Here is a 16769-nt window from a genome sequence, read left to right as displayed (position 1 = left end):
GGCCCCTTGGTGGCTCAGTCGTTTGAGCGTCCAACTGTTGATTTTGGCTCAGGTCATGATCCCAGGGTGGTGGGATCAAGCCCTGCATTGGGCTCTGATGAGCGTGGAGCCTGCTTGGGACTCTCGTGCTCTCTGTCCCTCTCCCCCACTCATTCACTCTCTCTCTTTCTCTAAACAACACCACAAACACAGACTGTAAAGTTAGACACTGGTGACAGAAGTAGGTACATATAAAGGAGGAGGGAAGAGAATACCTTGTCAGTCTGCAGGAGTGAGGGAAGCCTCAGGGGAACTGACATGTGCTAGGTGGGAAGGGATTTGCCAGGGAGATGTGGGGGTGGGGGAGTCAGGGTGCCACAGGTGCTTCCATTTTGCTGAGGGTGGTGGTGGCAGACCCTGTTTGTTGCCGGCTCATCCTTGCCCCCCCCCCTTTTTTTTAATGTATTTATTTTTGAGACAGAGCATGAGCATGAGCAGGGGAGGGGCAGAGAGAGAGGGAGACACAGAATCCGAAGCAGGCCCCAGGCTCTGATCTGTCAGCAAAGAGCCCGAAGTGGGGCTTGAACTCACGGACTGTGGGATCATGACCTGAGCTGAAGTCGGATACTTAACCGACTGAGCCACCCAGGTGCCCCATCCTTGCCCCTTTCTTGCTAATGGAGCATCGGCTTTGTTGAGGGCAGCAGTGGGCTTGGCCCCAAGCGGCGGAAGGATGGCATTTACTGAGCAGCAACCACATTCCTTGGTTTCCCAGCCTGCCTTGCAGCAAGGGCAGCCACGTATACAAACACACTGTGGGTTTCTAGGAAAGCTTTTACTTTCTTAACAAAAATAAGGGGGAGAGGGAGTTTGACAGATGAAGATGGTGTGCCCCCCCAACTTTCTCACCTTCCTGATTTGAACCTGCATGTGATGTCTAGAGCCAAGAAGCCGTGGTAAGGCTGTGAAGGGATGGGCAGGAGGGTGAGAGAGCCAGTCCTCCAGAGTGGCAGAGGAAAGATCAGAAGACTGAGGCCCTGGTGGCATCTTTGAGCACTTGAACAACCTAGCACATGCCTGCCTTCGGACTTCTGGACAAGTGAGAAAAATCCATCTGTGATTTGTTTTGAAAGGCCACCAGAGTTTAAGTCCTGACCCAGCACTTACTAGATGTGTGGCCTTGGCCAAGGCACTTAACTTGCGTGAGGTTAGCTTTCTCACCTATAAACCAAAACATGTAATTTGTTCCTCTTGGGGCTGCTGGGTTAGGGACAAAGCAGGGACGGTGCCTGGCACGTGGGCAGTGTTTTTTTTTTTTTCTTTTTCAACTTTTTTTTTTTTTTTTTTTTTAATTTATTTTTGGGACAGAGAGAGACATAGCATGAACGGGGGAGGGGCAGAGAGAGAGGGAGACACAGAATCGGAAACAGGCTCCAGGCTCCGAGCCATCAGCCCAGAGCCCGACGCGGGGCTCGAACCCACGGACCGTGAGATCGTGACCTGGCTGAAGTCGGACGCTTAACCGACTGCGCCACCCAGGCGCCCCTCGTGGGCAGTGTTAACGAGGGGGTCTGACTGGAGGTGGGCACAGTGCAGGGGTGGGAGTGGTGGGAGAAGATGCCAGATGGGAAGGTGGGACAAGTCACAAAGGGCACTGCCTGCTGGGCACGGGAGGGGGATTTGTATCGTGTAGGCAATGAAGAGCCAGCAAAAGATTTTAAACCCACAGTTCATGAAGAGATGTGTGTTTAGGAAGTGTCAGAGTGTGAAGACCAACTAGGGGAAACTCGGACTAGAAATGGAGAGCCCCGTAGTCCACACCACCTCCCCACCCGCATCTTAGCAGGTCTGTGCCGACTCCTGCCCGCTTTGTGAGCTGCTCTGTGTGGAACAGAAAATCAATTTACATCTGCTCTGGCCAGTGGGGTGTTATTCTTCCCACCCAATAGAACCCCAGGCTGTAGGCAAGATCCAAAAGTTCAGTGGTGTCAACCAGCACCCAGACGGGCTTCCATGTCTTCTGCCTTACTCCAGGCGGGGAGAAGGAAGAAGAGAAGTTTTTCTGGAAGTCCCTGTCACCTTCCTCTCACAGGCCAGATCAGGGTAGTGAGGTCTACCCAGGTGCTCTAGCGACCAGGAAAGGGAACCTTTAATTCCTCTAGCTTCTAGAGAAGAACGTGTCCAGAGAAGAGTGGGAATTGCTGTTGGGTCAGCCCCAAAGCGGTGTCTGGCCTCCATGTTTCCTTCTCCATGTCCTGGCTAGGATGATCCTCTAAGAAACCTGAGTCAGACTGTCACTCCCTTGCCTGAAACCCTCCTGTGGTCTTCCAGGCACTTAAAATCCAGATAGCTCTCCAGGAGCCTTGGAGCCTTGCAAGACCCCCTCCCCCTCTCGGACTTTTCGGGCCCCCTGACTCTTGCCTGTCCGTGTTCCAGACACACAGGTCTTTTCTCCTTCACACGTGCCAGAAGAGCTCCTAAGCCAGGACCTTCGAACTCTGCTTGGATTCTCTTCTCCAGGCCTTCATGGGGCTGGCGGTCCAGCTGGGATCACCTGCTCTGAGAGGAAGCCTCCACTTAGGGCACAGGCCTTGCTTCTCACACATGTTGGGTCCGGAGTGCTCTCAGGACCTGCCTCTGCAGTTTCCCCCTTCCCGCAAGGCTGAAGGATCAGCAGGAAGGGACTATACCAGGGATACTTGTCTTTCTTTTCTGGAAAGTGGGTCTTCCCCAGAACACTCCGTCCCCCACCCCCAGCTCCCACTACCATCTCATCGACCAGACCTGTGTACATGGCCTCCTCCTCAAGGGAGGCTGGGAAGTCCAGTGCTTAGTCAACCCACGATGCCTGAGATAGGCACTTCCTCCGAGTCCTTTCCTAGGGATCCAACTGAAGCAGCCTTCCCCAGACATTTTTAATTGTCCCGCCCCGCCCAAGGCTGCAGCTCGGGGTGGGGGGCAGGTGCTGATCTGTGCAGGGGCCTGGAAATAGGAGATGAAGCCTAGTGTTAGGAGGAGGAGTTGGCGGGATGCAGTTTGAATGCGGTGGAGTTATAAGAGAAGGCACAGGCTCTAGAATGACTTCCTGGCTTCTTGTACGGGCAGAGGGAGAAGTGACGGGATCACTCACACAGAAGGGAAGCAGGGGGCAGGGGAAACGGAGATGGATTCAGACCCGGAGGTGTCCACTGGGTTTACAACTGGGCTGTGGGCGAAGTTAGTGTGAACCGCTGCAGTGGGGTCGATGGGGGTCCGGCTGAGTGGACTTCCTAGCGGATGTGAACTGGGGAGGTGGGTGTGATGTACCTGGCGTGGCGGCGGAGGCTGCCGCTGAGGAAGGGCGGTATTCAGCCATGGCAGCCGGGTCAAGGGTGGGCTCTTGTAAGGGGAGCTGGTTGGGCATCCAGCTATCTGGCATTTTTCATCTCTTGAGATCTGGTTTACCTTCGGGCTAAAAATGATAGGAGCCTCTTGGAAATGTTGCACAGGTTGGACCTGATATCGGAGGTAATGGGGACTAACAGGCATACCTAACTATGCCACCTTGTGACCCGGAATGACCTGTGTCAGCTCTTTACTTTACTTACTTTAAAGTAAAGAATACTTACTTTATTGTTGAGAGAGAGAGAGCGAGCACAAGTGGGGAAGGGGCAGAGAGAGAGGGAGACCCAGAATCCGCAGCAGGCTCTGAGCCACCCAGGCGCCCCTGGATCGATCGCCCCAGGCTTGAGGCACAGGGCGGCGAGGAGAAAGGGCAGCTTCTAGAGGGTGAGGTGCTCTCCTTTCAGCCAGACGGGCTTCTGCCGCCCTCTCCTGGGCATGGCTGCGGAGCCGGGATGCCGCTGGAGACCGCCCGTTCCAGGCCTGAGTGAAACGGTCAGCTCAAGAGAAACAGGGCTTAGGAATGGGGAAATAGTCTCAAATTCACAGATTCCTGTAGAAGGAAGTTTCTTCAGAAGTTACAACACCCAGGGCCTCGTCTCTAGCAGTCCTGTTCCATGAACTCCTGGATGTTTCTTTTTCTTTTTTTTTAAGTTTGACATTTATTTAGTTTTGAGAGTAAGACAGAGTGTGACTGGGGGAGGGGCAGAGAGAGAGGGAGACACAGAATCCGAAGCAGGAGCCAGGCTCTGAGCTGTCAGCACAGAGCCCGACGTAGGGCTTGAACTCATGGACCATAAGATCATGACCTGAGCTAAAGTCAGATGCTTAACTGACTGAGCCACCCAGATGCTCCTGGATGTTTCCTTCTTAAAAGTGCTGGAAGAAAAAAACCTCAGAAGGTTGATCATTCATTCATTCATCAAATATTGAGGTATACTATGTAGCTAGGATGCAAAGTTTGGGGAATAAAATACTCTTCCCTCGCAGAACTCACAGTCTAGTGAGGGAAGACAGATGCATAGATAGATAATTATAATACAGTTTCGAAGGTGAAGGAAGAGAAACATGCAACTCATGATGGGCATGCAAAGGGGGTGAGCAGACAATGTGTCCCAGCATGGGAAAAGAACACCACCAGATGGACCAGGATTGTGGGCCCAAGTTACTAATACCACATCTCCCCATTGTTAGCTCTGAAGAGCAGTTCTCATTTCCTCCAAGGGAAGTTCTTGCTGAAGTCTTGCCTCACTTTTATGTCTGTGTTTAACACAGTCTGTCAGGGCCTTGCTTTTCACAGAGGGGCATGCTACTAGATGTCACGTTTGAGCATCACTGACATGACCGAACTCTAGGGATGCTAATATTCGATGCACAAAAACATCTCCCTGGGAGCAGGTCGGCCTGTGCCTATGGACATCCTTGGGAAAATTCAGCTTTGATCCAAAAGAACCAAATGTGCCTTACGTACCATTGCCTCTCCTTAAATGCTTGTTGAAAAACAATAGACTCTCAGTGTTCTTTTTAGGTTTATTTATTTTTACTTATTTTGAGAGAGTGTGTGAGTGGGGGAGGGACAGAGAGCGAGGGAATCCCAGGCAGGCTCTGCACTCTGAGTACAGAGCCTGATGGAGGGCCCAAACTCATGAACTGAGTGAAGCTGAGCCCAAGTCCAGAGTTGGATGCTTAACCAACTCAGGCACCCAGGCCCTCAGCGTTCTTAAACCAGCCCTTTGTTGTTCCCTTGGGTTGCTGAGTTTCTTCATCTCTCAAGGGGAATAACATTCCCTTGTGGATTTGTTGTGAGGGCTGTCATTACGCACCCAGGCACCCATACCCATGTCTGGCCCGTGGTATTATTTCAACGAAGGAGCAGAACTCAGTGCATTCTCTCTCCAGGGCCAGGATTGGTTACCGAGGACAGGTCACAGTGGGCGCCCTGGTGAAGAAAGGTAGTAAACTAAATGCAAGTTAACATGTTGGAGTTTAGGACTATTTACTGTGAGACTGATGATGTAGAGCTTTCTCAAGAAAGCTTCTTCCGGGCCCAACACAGTGCTTCAGTAATCACACTTCTGACCCCATCTCTCACAGGCCCCAGGGAGACTGGAATCGGAGATCCTTCAGAAGCAGGACTTCACAACGTACCCTATTCTTGTGTCATCAGGGTGGAGAAGTGACAACACAGAGCCCTCAAAGAAGTACAGAGACGTGAGGATCTCTGGGGGTGGGGAGAACAAAATGCTAGTAGGTGTCTGATAGCTGTAGGGTGGCTTCATTGTCCAATTAACAAGTACCTGAAAACAGAATCTGATGGAACGAGGCTCAGTTGATTACTGTGATTCATTTCCACACTTCATGACTAGAGAAAAGAAAACCAAATGCCAAAGAGGACTGAATTGTAGACCTTCTCCAAGTGGAAATTGCCTTAGATCCACAAGTCCGATCTTAGTGACAGATGAAGAAACTTGCCCACTGATGAGTGGCAGAAGGGCTGGCAACCCCCTGATTTCCCATCTAATGTGATTCCAGTATTTCATGCTAGAAAAAATACACCTAGAATTATTTAGCTTGGAGAACAAAGTGCGGCTGCATGACAGTTCAGGAACACGGAAGTGTTATACCTCTGGGTAGTTAACCAGCCTTCTAACTGTAGGTGAGGACAAAATCCAGTCATCCCTTCGGCTAACATTGAGTGCTAGCTATATCTCATTCAAAACCATTTCCGGCTCCATGAGTTTCGTGAATTCACTGTTCTGCACTTCGTCTTGAACAAGATATGGGAACATCTATTGAGTGTAAAGAAGGGAAGTCCCCCGCCTCGAGGAAGGTGAGCTGCCCAGTGTATTCTTGATCACATGTACTGAAGAGGTCATAGCGGTGTTAGGACTCATCTATACAATCCAAACACATTGTTTGGTTTTGGACTATGCCACTTTCTGATTTTTTTTTCCCTCAGCTGATGGCCCTGCCTGCCCACTCCAGACCACCTAGGAGGGAAGAGAAGTTGTCTGTGGCTGTCCTTGGTGCTTAAAGGTGCTGTAGTGGATGCTATGCTGTGCCATCCGGACACCCCTCTTCAGGACTGACACACTCACCCCTGTGCCCCCTCCTGTCCATGCTGCTGGGAATTTTGGTGGCTAACAGTTCTCAGCTGAGACCCATCTAGGGATTGCCATCCATTGAAAAATCATTCAAGTCCACTCCCCCTCCTGAGACAGCCTGTAGCGGTTGGTCAGTGTCGGAGGACAGAGGTCTGATTCTCTTGCCGCTGCGGGGAAAACTCTGAAGGGTCACAAGAGCTCCAGAGTTCCTCTGTCCAATTCTGTGGACTTCTCGCTCTCACAGGTGATACTGATACCAACACAAGCTTCATAAGCCTTTACTCATATTTCTTTAAAAAACAAAACAAAACACTATTTATTGTTTTTAAGTAATCTCTACACCCAGCATGGGGCTGGAACTCACAACCCTGAGATGGAGAGTCCCACCCTCCACCGACTGAGCCAGCCAGTGGCACCCTTTACTCAGATTTTGGTCTCAAAGTGTATTTGCCCGGGAACTCAACCTGCCAAGAATTGGTGCCAAGACTACCAAGGAGAGCTGAATCTAAACTGTGATTTTGTTTTATTTTTTATATATTTTACTGATAGATTGGTGTGGTTGACATCTTTATTGCTTTGGAGGTGGGGGCAGGTGCTCAGGAGCTCTTGATGGGGGCGGCCCCCTCTTCACCGGCACAGGCTTCTGGCAGCCATGTGCACATCTGGGCGGTACTTGCTCTTGCGGGTCGTGTGCCTGGTGCTACTGAGGGTGGCCCGGGCATTCTTGTTGACAGCAGTCCTCACGCAGGAGGTGGCGGGGTTTCACTGGCCGGATCTCTGCTTCCTGACCACCGCTGCACCATGCCTTTGGTCAGCAGCTCGGTGCCCACCCGTGCCCACCCATGCCCACAGTCTTGGGGTGAAACAAGCCTGTTGTAGCAGGAGTTGTGAGCCTTTGGGTTATCTGGCTGGGTGCTGGGTGTCTTCTTCTTCCTCCTGATCAGGAAGCTGGAGCAGCGCCACACGACCAGACGCGGCAGTGGGCACACCTGACGTGGCCTCGAACTATGGGAAAACAAATGGGGATTTCAAAGGATTTCAAAGCCGAATCACCTGTTGGCCAGCTGGCAGTGAGGCCCCCATCTCCGGTGGTAGGTAGAGCATGCGTGGCCCCCGCACACTGGATCAGTGCAATTGTAGAAACCCTCACTGGCCGTGAAGTAGGATGGGATCCTGGGGAAGGGCAATGCATCGATGGGGGAAATACACCGTATCTGAGAAGTTATAAAGACCGTGGGATTGGGCGGCTGCTCTGCTGGAGGCTCTTGATGCCTCGGGAAAAGGTGATGAAGGGCTGAGGGTAATTAATCACCAGCTAAAGGCCGACTGTAAAGCCTGAGGCCCTCCTTGGCAACTTATAAAGAGACTTTTACCTCCTGCATCTTCAGGACCCTGAGAATAAGCTCCAAGATTTAATTATGAGAGTAGGAGAGTTCCCGAGAAGTTTGAATTCTTAACTCTGGCAGGTCTGTTTGGAAGGAGACACGGACTGGGACATCTGGGTCGATGCTTTTGAACATCCTGAATCCCCCATTCTCCTGCATCCCTCTGGCCTGCGAAAGTACCTACTTCTTCCTGTCAGAGGCCATCCCTCCTCCCTTACCCCCTGGGTGCCCCCTCATGGAAGACTGCCCTGCAGACACCAGTGGGTCTGGCCAGCATGTACTGGCTGCAGATGGTTGAAGATGTGTTGGGCTGGGTTATGAGGTGTTGGATCAAGGAGAGTGGGATATAAAGTTTGATAAGGAAGATGGATATGGAAGTAACTTCCCGTGATACAGGACTTAATGCTCTAACAAGGCCCCCAAGAGATGTTGCTAATACTCGGATAAGGTGCCTCTTAGAAAGTCAGAGGAAACCATGGCCCACATTAAGTGAAGCAGAAATGCCAGAACAGGGTGCCTGGGTGGCTCAGTCAGTTAAGCGTCTGACTTTGGCTCGGCTCAGGTCATGATCTCAGTTTGTGAGTTCGAGCCCCGTGTCGGGCTCTGTGCTGACAGCTCAGAGCCTGGAGCCTGCTTCAGATTCTGTGTCTCCCCCTGGCTCTGCCCCTCCCCTGTTCGTGCTCTCTCTCTCTCTCTCTCTCTCAAAAATAAATAAACAATAAAAAATTTTACAAAAATGCCAGAACAGTCATGGTAGATGGTGGAACATCAAAGGGCTAAAAAACATGGGCATCTTAGAGTAAATATGCTAAGTAAAGCCAGAAAAGTCACCAAATGATTATGTTCCATGAGAGGGCCCAAGGGTAGTCCATCTACTGAAGCAATGAAGAATGTCCTGGTGAGACAGGCACCAGTTTCATTGAGAAGCTCAGGGATGGCCTCGCCCTAAAGGCTAGTGCTGAACTGTCACAGAACTGGGCTCACTGGTAGCAGTGGGGATGGCAGGGCACTGGAACAGGCAGGTGGCGGGTGCCTAACTGTTGGAATCAAAGTAACTGAATTACTGCACTGGGCGGGAAGGTTGGACAGGCATCCAGGGTCTGAATCTGATTGGCAGATTGCTGGAGATGATTCACAGAACATGGTTTTCCTAGGAACGAGATAGATGGCACTCAACAAGGCTATTTTTTTTTTAATGTTTATTTTTGAGAGAGAGAGATAGAGCAAGTGGCGGAGGGGCAGAGAGAGAGGGAGACACAGAATCTGAAGCAGGCTCCAGGCTCCGAGCTGTCAGCACAGAGACGCAGGGCTCGAACTCATGAACTGTGAGGTCATCACCTGAGCCAAAGTTGGACACTTAACCAACTGAGCCACCCAGGCACCTCTCAACAAGGCTATTATTGCCCAATCTGTACCATAAAAAGAAATCAAGGATGGACAATCAGGAGGCTGAGGACAGCCACCTGATAAAAAGTTACAATTCATTAAAAGAGAAAACCTTATAGTTCCTTCCTGTTTCTACACCTGAGCCAGCTTTAAAAAATCATCCTTTATTGGGGTGCCTGGGTGGCTCAGTCAGTTAAACGTCCTACTTCGGCTCAGATCATGATCTCATGGTTTGTGGGTTCAAGCTCTTCATCGGGCTCTGCGCTGACAGCTCAGAGTCTGGAGCCTGCTTCAGATTCTGTCTTTCTCTCTCCCTCTCTGCCCACTTATTCTCTCTCTTTCTCTCTCTCTCTCAAAATAAATAAACATTAAAAGATTTTTAATGAAGTATAATTTATTTACATTAAAACTCACCAATTTAAAACGTACATTTTAGTAAGTTTTTCAAATTAACCATCACCACAAGATAGGTAACATTTCCATCATCCCACAACATTCCCTTATGCCCAGTGAGGTACTAGAAGAGCCAACTTATAACATCTAATGAGATCTGATTGTTAGCTAGCACCTCTTGCATACGCAGTGTTTAATGACATCACACTGGATACATGAAATTGTCAGTGGAAGGGGTATTTACACCACAGAAATTGGCAAATGCTACAAACCAGGGCTTCCTTCCCACTGAAAGCAGGTTGTTATACATTTACTAGCCCACCACTGCTCATGCCCCTTTGCAGTCCAATCCCCATCCAAAGTCTGGCTCCTAGCCACCGCTGATACTTTGTCACAAGAGTTTTGTGTGAATGGAATCATATAGCATGTAGTCCTTTGTGTTTGTCTTCTTTCACATAGCGTATCTTTATATATTTATTTTTAATTAATTTATTTAGTTTGAGAGAGACATAGTGCGAGTGGGGTTTGAACTCACAAAATTGGGAGATCGTGACCTGAGGTGAAACCAAGAGTTGGACACTTGACTGACCCAGCCACCCAGGTGCCCCTCACATAGTGTATTTTTAGATTTATCAGTGCAGTGTGTATCATTAGTTCCTTTACCTTGATGAGCAGTATTCCGTTGTTTATGTAATGCTGATGGCCATGTTTCCATTTGGGGTCATAAAGTTCCTATGAACATTAATATATCATTAGTAATTTTTCATTTCTCTTTAGTAAATGCCTGGGAACAGGGCTACTAAGTTAAATGGTAAGGGCATGTGTAACTTTGTAAGAAATTGCTAAAGCCTTTTCCAAAGGCTATCCCATCCTGCATTCCTACCAGGAACATCTGACCAGTTTCTCTGAATCCTCACCAGCATTTGGTGTTATCTGTTTTTAATTTTAGCCATTACATTTTTTTTTAAATGTTTTACTCATTTTTGAGAGACAGAGAGAGGCAGAGCGTGAGCAGGGGAAGGGCAGAGAGAGAAGGAGACATAGAATCTGAAGCAGGCTCCAGGCTCTGAGCTGTCAGCACAGAGCCCGAGGCAGGGCTCAAACCCAGAATCGTGAGATTATGACCTGAGCCAAACTTGGATGCTTAACCGACTGAGGCACCCCTAATTTTAGCCATTTTGATAGGTGTATAGTAAGATCTCATTTGTGGTTTTAATTTGCATTTCTCTCATGGCTAATTATGTTGAATATCTTTTCATGTGCTTATTTTCCCTCTATATACCCTTTTTGATAAAATATGTTCAGGTCTTTTGCCCATTTTCTGGTCAGATTGTTTGTAATTTTTTTCACTTTGAGTTTGAGAGTTCTTTTTACATTCAAGATACTGCTCCTTTGTTAGATCCATGATTTGCAAATATTGTGTCCCAGTAGCTTGTCTTTTCATCCTCTTCACATGGGCTTTCCAAGAGCATATTTAAATTTTAATGAGGTCCACATTCTTGATTTTCCCTCTTATGGATCATTTGGCATCAAATGTAAGAACTCTTTGGGGTGCCGGGCTGCTCAGTCGGTAGACCATGCAACTCTTGATCTCCGCATTGTAAGTTTGAGCCCTGCATTGGGTGTAGAGATTACTTAGAAATAAAAATCTTAAAAAAAAAAAAAAAAAAGAACTATTTGTCTATTCATAGATCTTGAAGATTATCTATTTTTTTAAAAAAAAGTTTTATAGTTTTAGTTTATATTTAGGTCTGTGGCCATTCTGAGTTAAATTTTGTATAGGGTGTTAGATGTAGGTTAAGTTTTATTTTGTGCCTATTGCTCTAGCTTTGTTGAAAAGGTTGTCTTTCCTCCATTTTATTGTTTTGGTATCTTTGTCAAAAAAAAAGAGTTGGGCACATTTGTGAGTCTGTTTCTGGGATCTGTATTCTGTTCCATTGATCTATGTGTTTATCTCTCCACCTACAGGGATACCCAGCATTGATTATTATAGCTATATAATAAATCTAAAATTTGGGTAGACTGATTTCTCACACTTTATTCTTCTTTTTCAAAATTCATTAAGTTATGCTAGTTCCTTTGCCTTCCACATAAACTTTAGGACAATCTTGTATATGTTTACAAAAAAAAAATATTGGGATTTTGGTAGTAATTACATTAAACCTGCATATCAGTATAGGGAAGAAGTGACATCTTTACTATGTCAAGTCTTTTGATCCATGAACACAGTATGTCTCTCCATTTATTTAGATCTTTGATTTTTTCATCGACATCATGTAGTTTTTACCATATATATCTCGTATGTTTTGTTAGATTTATACCTATGTATTTTTGAACAATTTTAAAGTGTATTTTTAATTTTGGTGTCCACATGAGTGTGTGTGTGTGTGTGTGTGTGAATTTATTTTTAGGATTTTTTTGTAGATTCCTTTTTTGTAAGATTTTCTACATAGACAATCATGTCATCAGTAAATGGGGACAGTTTTCTTTTTTCATCTGTATGCTTTTTAGTTCCTTGTCTTGCCTTATTGCACTGTCTAGAACTACTAGCAGTATGTTGAAGAGGAGTGAGAACAGATATACTTGTCTTTTTCCTGATCTTAGGAGAAAAGTGCTCAGACTTTCACCATTAAGTATAATATTAACTGTAGACGTTTTGTAGGTGCTTTTGTCAAGTTGAAGAAGTTTCCCCATACTCCCATTTTTCTGAGAATATATATATTTTTAATCATGAATGGGTGTAGACTTTTACCAAATGATTCCTCTCCATCAATTGATGGTCATGTAATTTTCTTCTTTGGAGGGTTACTGTGGTAGATTACACAGATTGACTTTTGAATATTGAGCCACATTTGCATCCCTGGAATAAACTCCAGTTGAGCATGGTATATAAATCTTACCACAATTTGATAAAATCTATGTGCTGATACTTTGTTAAGGAGTTTTGCAGTTATATTTATGAGAGATATTGACCTGTACTTTCTTTTGTACTATTGTTTTGTTTGTTTTCATGGTAATACTAGGAATTGGGAAATATTCCCTCCTATTTTGTGGAAGAAATCATACAAAGTTAGCGTTACTTCCTCTTTAAACATCTGGTAATTCTCCAGAGAAACCATCTGGACCTGAGAGCTTTTTTGGGGGACATGGGGGGGGCGGATCTTTATGAATTAATTCTCCTTAATTGTTATAGGGCTATTCAAACAATCTGTTTCACCCTGGGTCAGTTGTGGTAGTTTGTGCTTTTCGAAGGATTTGGTCCATTTTGTCAAATTTATGCATGTAGAGTTTATAGTGTTCCCTTGTCATCTTTTTTTATTTATTTATTTATTTATTTTTTTTTTAAATTTTTTTTTTAACATTTATTTATTTTGAGACAGAGAGAGACAGAGCATGAAGGGGGGAGGGGCAGAGAGAGAAGGAGACACAGAACCGGAAGCAGGCTCCAGGATCTGAGCCATCAGCCCAGAGCCTGACGCGGGGCTCGAACTCACGGACCGCGAGATCGTGACCTGGCTGAAGTCGGACGCTTAACCGACTGAGCCACCCAGGCGCCCCCCCTTGTCATCTTTTGATATTTGTGAAGTTTCTAGTGATATGCTGTTTCTTTCCTGATATTTGTAGTTTGTGTCTTTTTTTAGTCAGTCTTGCTAGTGGTTTGTCGATTTTATTGGTGTTTTTCAAAGAACTAGCTCTTTCATTGATTTTCTCTTTTTTTCTTTTATAAATTCCTTTGCTTTCTGTTCCTTTTCTTATTTTTTTTATTTCCTTGCTTATGCTTGTTTTGAGTTTACTTTGGTCTTCTTTTTCTAAGTTCTTGAGGTGGGACTTTAGATAAAATGTATGCATTTAGTGCTTTGATTTTTCCTCAGCACTGCTTTAGCTGTGTGCAACAATGTTTGGTATGTTTTCATTTTTATTCAGTTCAATGTATTTAAAATTTATTTCCCTTGAGAATTCCTTATTGACCCATGAATTATTTAGAAGTGCATTTAGCTTTGAAGTATTATAAGATTTTCCTCCTTTCTTTCTACTGTTGGTTTCTATCTTATGTCCATGGTCATCAGAGAACATGTTCTGTATGACTCCATTTTTAAATCAGTTGATATTTGTCTTATGGTCCAGGTTACGGTCTATCTTGGTATATGTTCTGCTGGAGCATAATAAAGGTCTATTCCGCTGCTGTTGGGTGGAGTGTTCTATAAATGTTGATTAGGCCCTGCTGTGTTGTCATTTCAGTATTGGCACCTATTGTTTTTTTTTTTCATTCAGTTTGAGATCTTCTTGGTTCTTGGTATGATGAGAGACCCCCTCCCCATATATAATGACTTTATTTTAATGTTTATTTATATTTGAGAGAGAGAGCGCACAAGCAGGGAAGGGGCAGAGAGAAAGAGGGAGACACACAGTCCAAAGCAGGATCCAGGCTCTGAGCTGTCAGCACAGAGCCTGATGTGGGGCTCGAACCCACAAACTGTGATATCATGATCTGAGCCGAAGTAGGATGCCCAACCGACTGAGCTACCCAGGTGCCTCAAAACTGTATTTTTTTAAGTAATCTCTCTACACCCAACATGGGGTTTGAACTCACCACCCCAAGATCAAGAGTCGTGGGCTCTTCTGACAGCCAGGCAACCCATGATGACTTTTTATTGGAACCTAGATATTTTTGTGTTATGAGATTGAACCAAAATTGAAACTTCTGTTTTAACTTTCTGTGAACTGCTTTGGCATGGGAAGGGGAGGTGGGACTTCATGACCCTCCACCAGCTCTAATCTCTGGCTTTGAGATTCCCCCCTCTGCAATGCTCCCTACAGCACAGTGCAGGAAACTATCTCTAGGTTCGTGGCCATTCTGAGTTAATTTTTGTATAAGGTGTTAGATGTAGGTTAAGTTTTATTTTGTGCCTATTGCTCTAGCGTTTGTTGAAAAGGCTGTCTTTCCTCCATTGAATTGTTTTGGTATCTTTGTCAAAAAAAAAAAAAAAGAGTTGGGCACAACTCTCAGTAAACTGAGGCTATCATAGGGCTCATCTCATTTATTTCCCTTTTCTCATTTAATGAAGTTCTGTACTACTTGCTTTTCAATATCCATAAACATTTTTTATAATTTTGGTTTTTTAGTTGTTTATAATGGGAAGGTGATTTCTGTCAGTGGAAGAAGTCTTCCCGAACCAGTTTTTCAGCTGGAAACAACTGATGTAAGAGGCTAGGCCCCTAGAACAAAAGACCTTGAAACAGCATGACCCTCTTGCAGGTCCAGCATAATATGTCCTGGACCATATGGACATTCCACAGATCATCACATTACTTCATTCAAGGTAATAATTCCCCTGGTCCTATAAGGACTCACGACCTTTGCTTAATACATGCTGGAGAAAGAGGCACATTCAACCATTTGAGAAACTGTTGTATACAGGGTCTTATCTGATACTGATGTCCATGGATCTGAAGCATCATCATGGCCCCCTGGTAGAGTGGCAGTGTATGGGGATGGGGTGACAAATGTATTCCAGACTCAGGTCTAGCTCTCAGTGGTCCTACTGGGTTCATAGATCCACCCAGCGGTCATTTCACTGGTCCTTAATGGGTAACTGAGATGGATATATTTGATAGTTGGCAGAACTACACTAACCATGATAGGGTTAGAAAGGCCAACACGAAGCTCCTGAAGTTGCCGCTACCATCTCAGGCCAAGATAATAAAAACTATCACAGTAGTGGCCCTCTTGCAGATCTAAAGGATGCAGGGATGGTGGGCCCATTAAAACACTATTTAATTCACCAGTCTGGTCCCTGGTAAAATCAGAAAGTTCTTGGAGGATGACAGTGGATGACAGCCATCTCAATCAAGTCATTTGAATTGTATCTGTTGTGCTAAATGCTAAATGTGGTGTCTTTGCTAGAGATTAACACAGCTGCAGGTACATGATAAGCGGCCATTAATCTGAGCAATATATTCTTTTCCATCTCTGTAAGAAAGGACCATAAAAAGTACTTTCACTACTGGGATGAGCAGGAATAGTCTTGCACCTGGACCATGTAAAACCTCCCACCCTGTCATAATACGTCCTGGACCATATGGACATTCCACAGATCACCATGTTACTTCATTGATGACATCATGGTAATTGTACAGGATGAGCAAGAAATGGCAAGTACACTAGAGGCCTTGATAGGATAAACATCCTTCAAGTAGTGGTACATAAAACTGCAAATACCCAGTAATGTTTTTAGAGGTCCAGTGGTCTGGACCATGCCAGGATGTTCCCTCCAAAGTAAAGGAGAAACTTTACTTCTCACATCTCACTCCCAAGAAGGGAATACAGTGCCTGACAAACCTCATTAGGGTCTACAGACAGCGTATTCCACACTTGGGAATACTGTTCTGACACATGTATCAATTCTGATAATGGACAGATGCAGTCATGGCCTGCAAGGGCAATATGACCAGGTACCTTATCAGGTAACCTATTTGGACCAGAAGTACAAGTTGAGGGGGTGTGGGTAGGAATCTAGATGGGGAGTAGAGAAGGGAGATGAGTACCAGTGCAGACAGGGTAAGTTACAGCAGCAGGGGCTATGGTCTGTCCCAGACCTTCCTCTGTTAACCAGTTTTCCCAGGAAAAGAGGCCCATCAAATCCTGAAGGGATCACTCTAGAACTCAAGAAACAATGGATCCGAACAGCACGAAAGGTGGACTATAGTGAAGACCTAGTGTGCTGCCCAGATTCCCCGCTTCAGGACTGAAGCACTCATTTCCCAAGCTGCTAAGAATGCGGATGGCGCTCTTCCGAGTCCCCTTGGGAGCTGCCTTTTCCCGAAGTCAGACACCTCACCCAAGGACATGGCCCCTTTTTAGCCAATGTGGGGGTACGTATGTGGCCACTTGCCTCAATAAGAGTACACATTTCCACACAGCCATCCTAGCTTGAGTGTGAGGGACTGATCGAGGTCTTTGTTGAGACCAGCTTAACCTCCTCCTCTACCAAATCCTGCTTCCTGGACTCCCCCACAGGTGTCGACCCAGTCTAAGATCCCTTCACCATAAACTTCCTGCACACAAATTTCCAATTCAGTCTGTTTCGCCAGGAACTTACACTATGACAAATATTTAAACACTTTTGACACGAGCTGTGTG

This window comes from Panthera uncia (genome assembly GCF_023721935.1).
Source record: "Panthera uncia isolate 11264 chromosome C1 unlocalized genomic scaffold, Puncia_PCG_1.0 HiC_scaffold_4, whole genome shotgun sequence".
Lineage (NCBI taxonomy): Eukaryota > Metazoa > Chordata > Mammalia > Carnivora > Felidae > Panthera > Panthera uncia.
Note: the sequence above shows the minus strand (reverse complement) of the source record.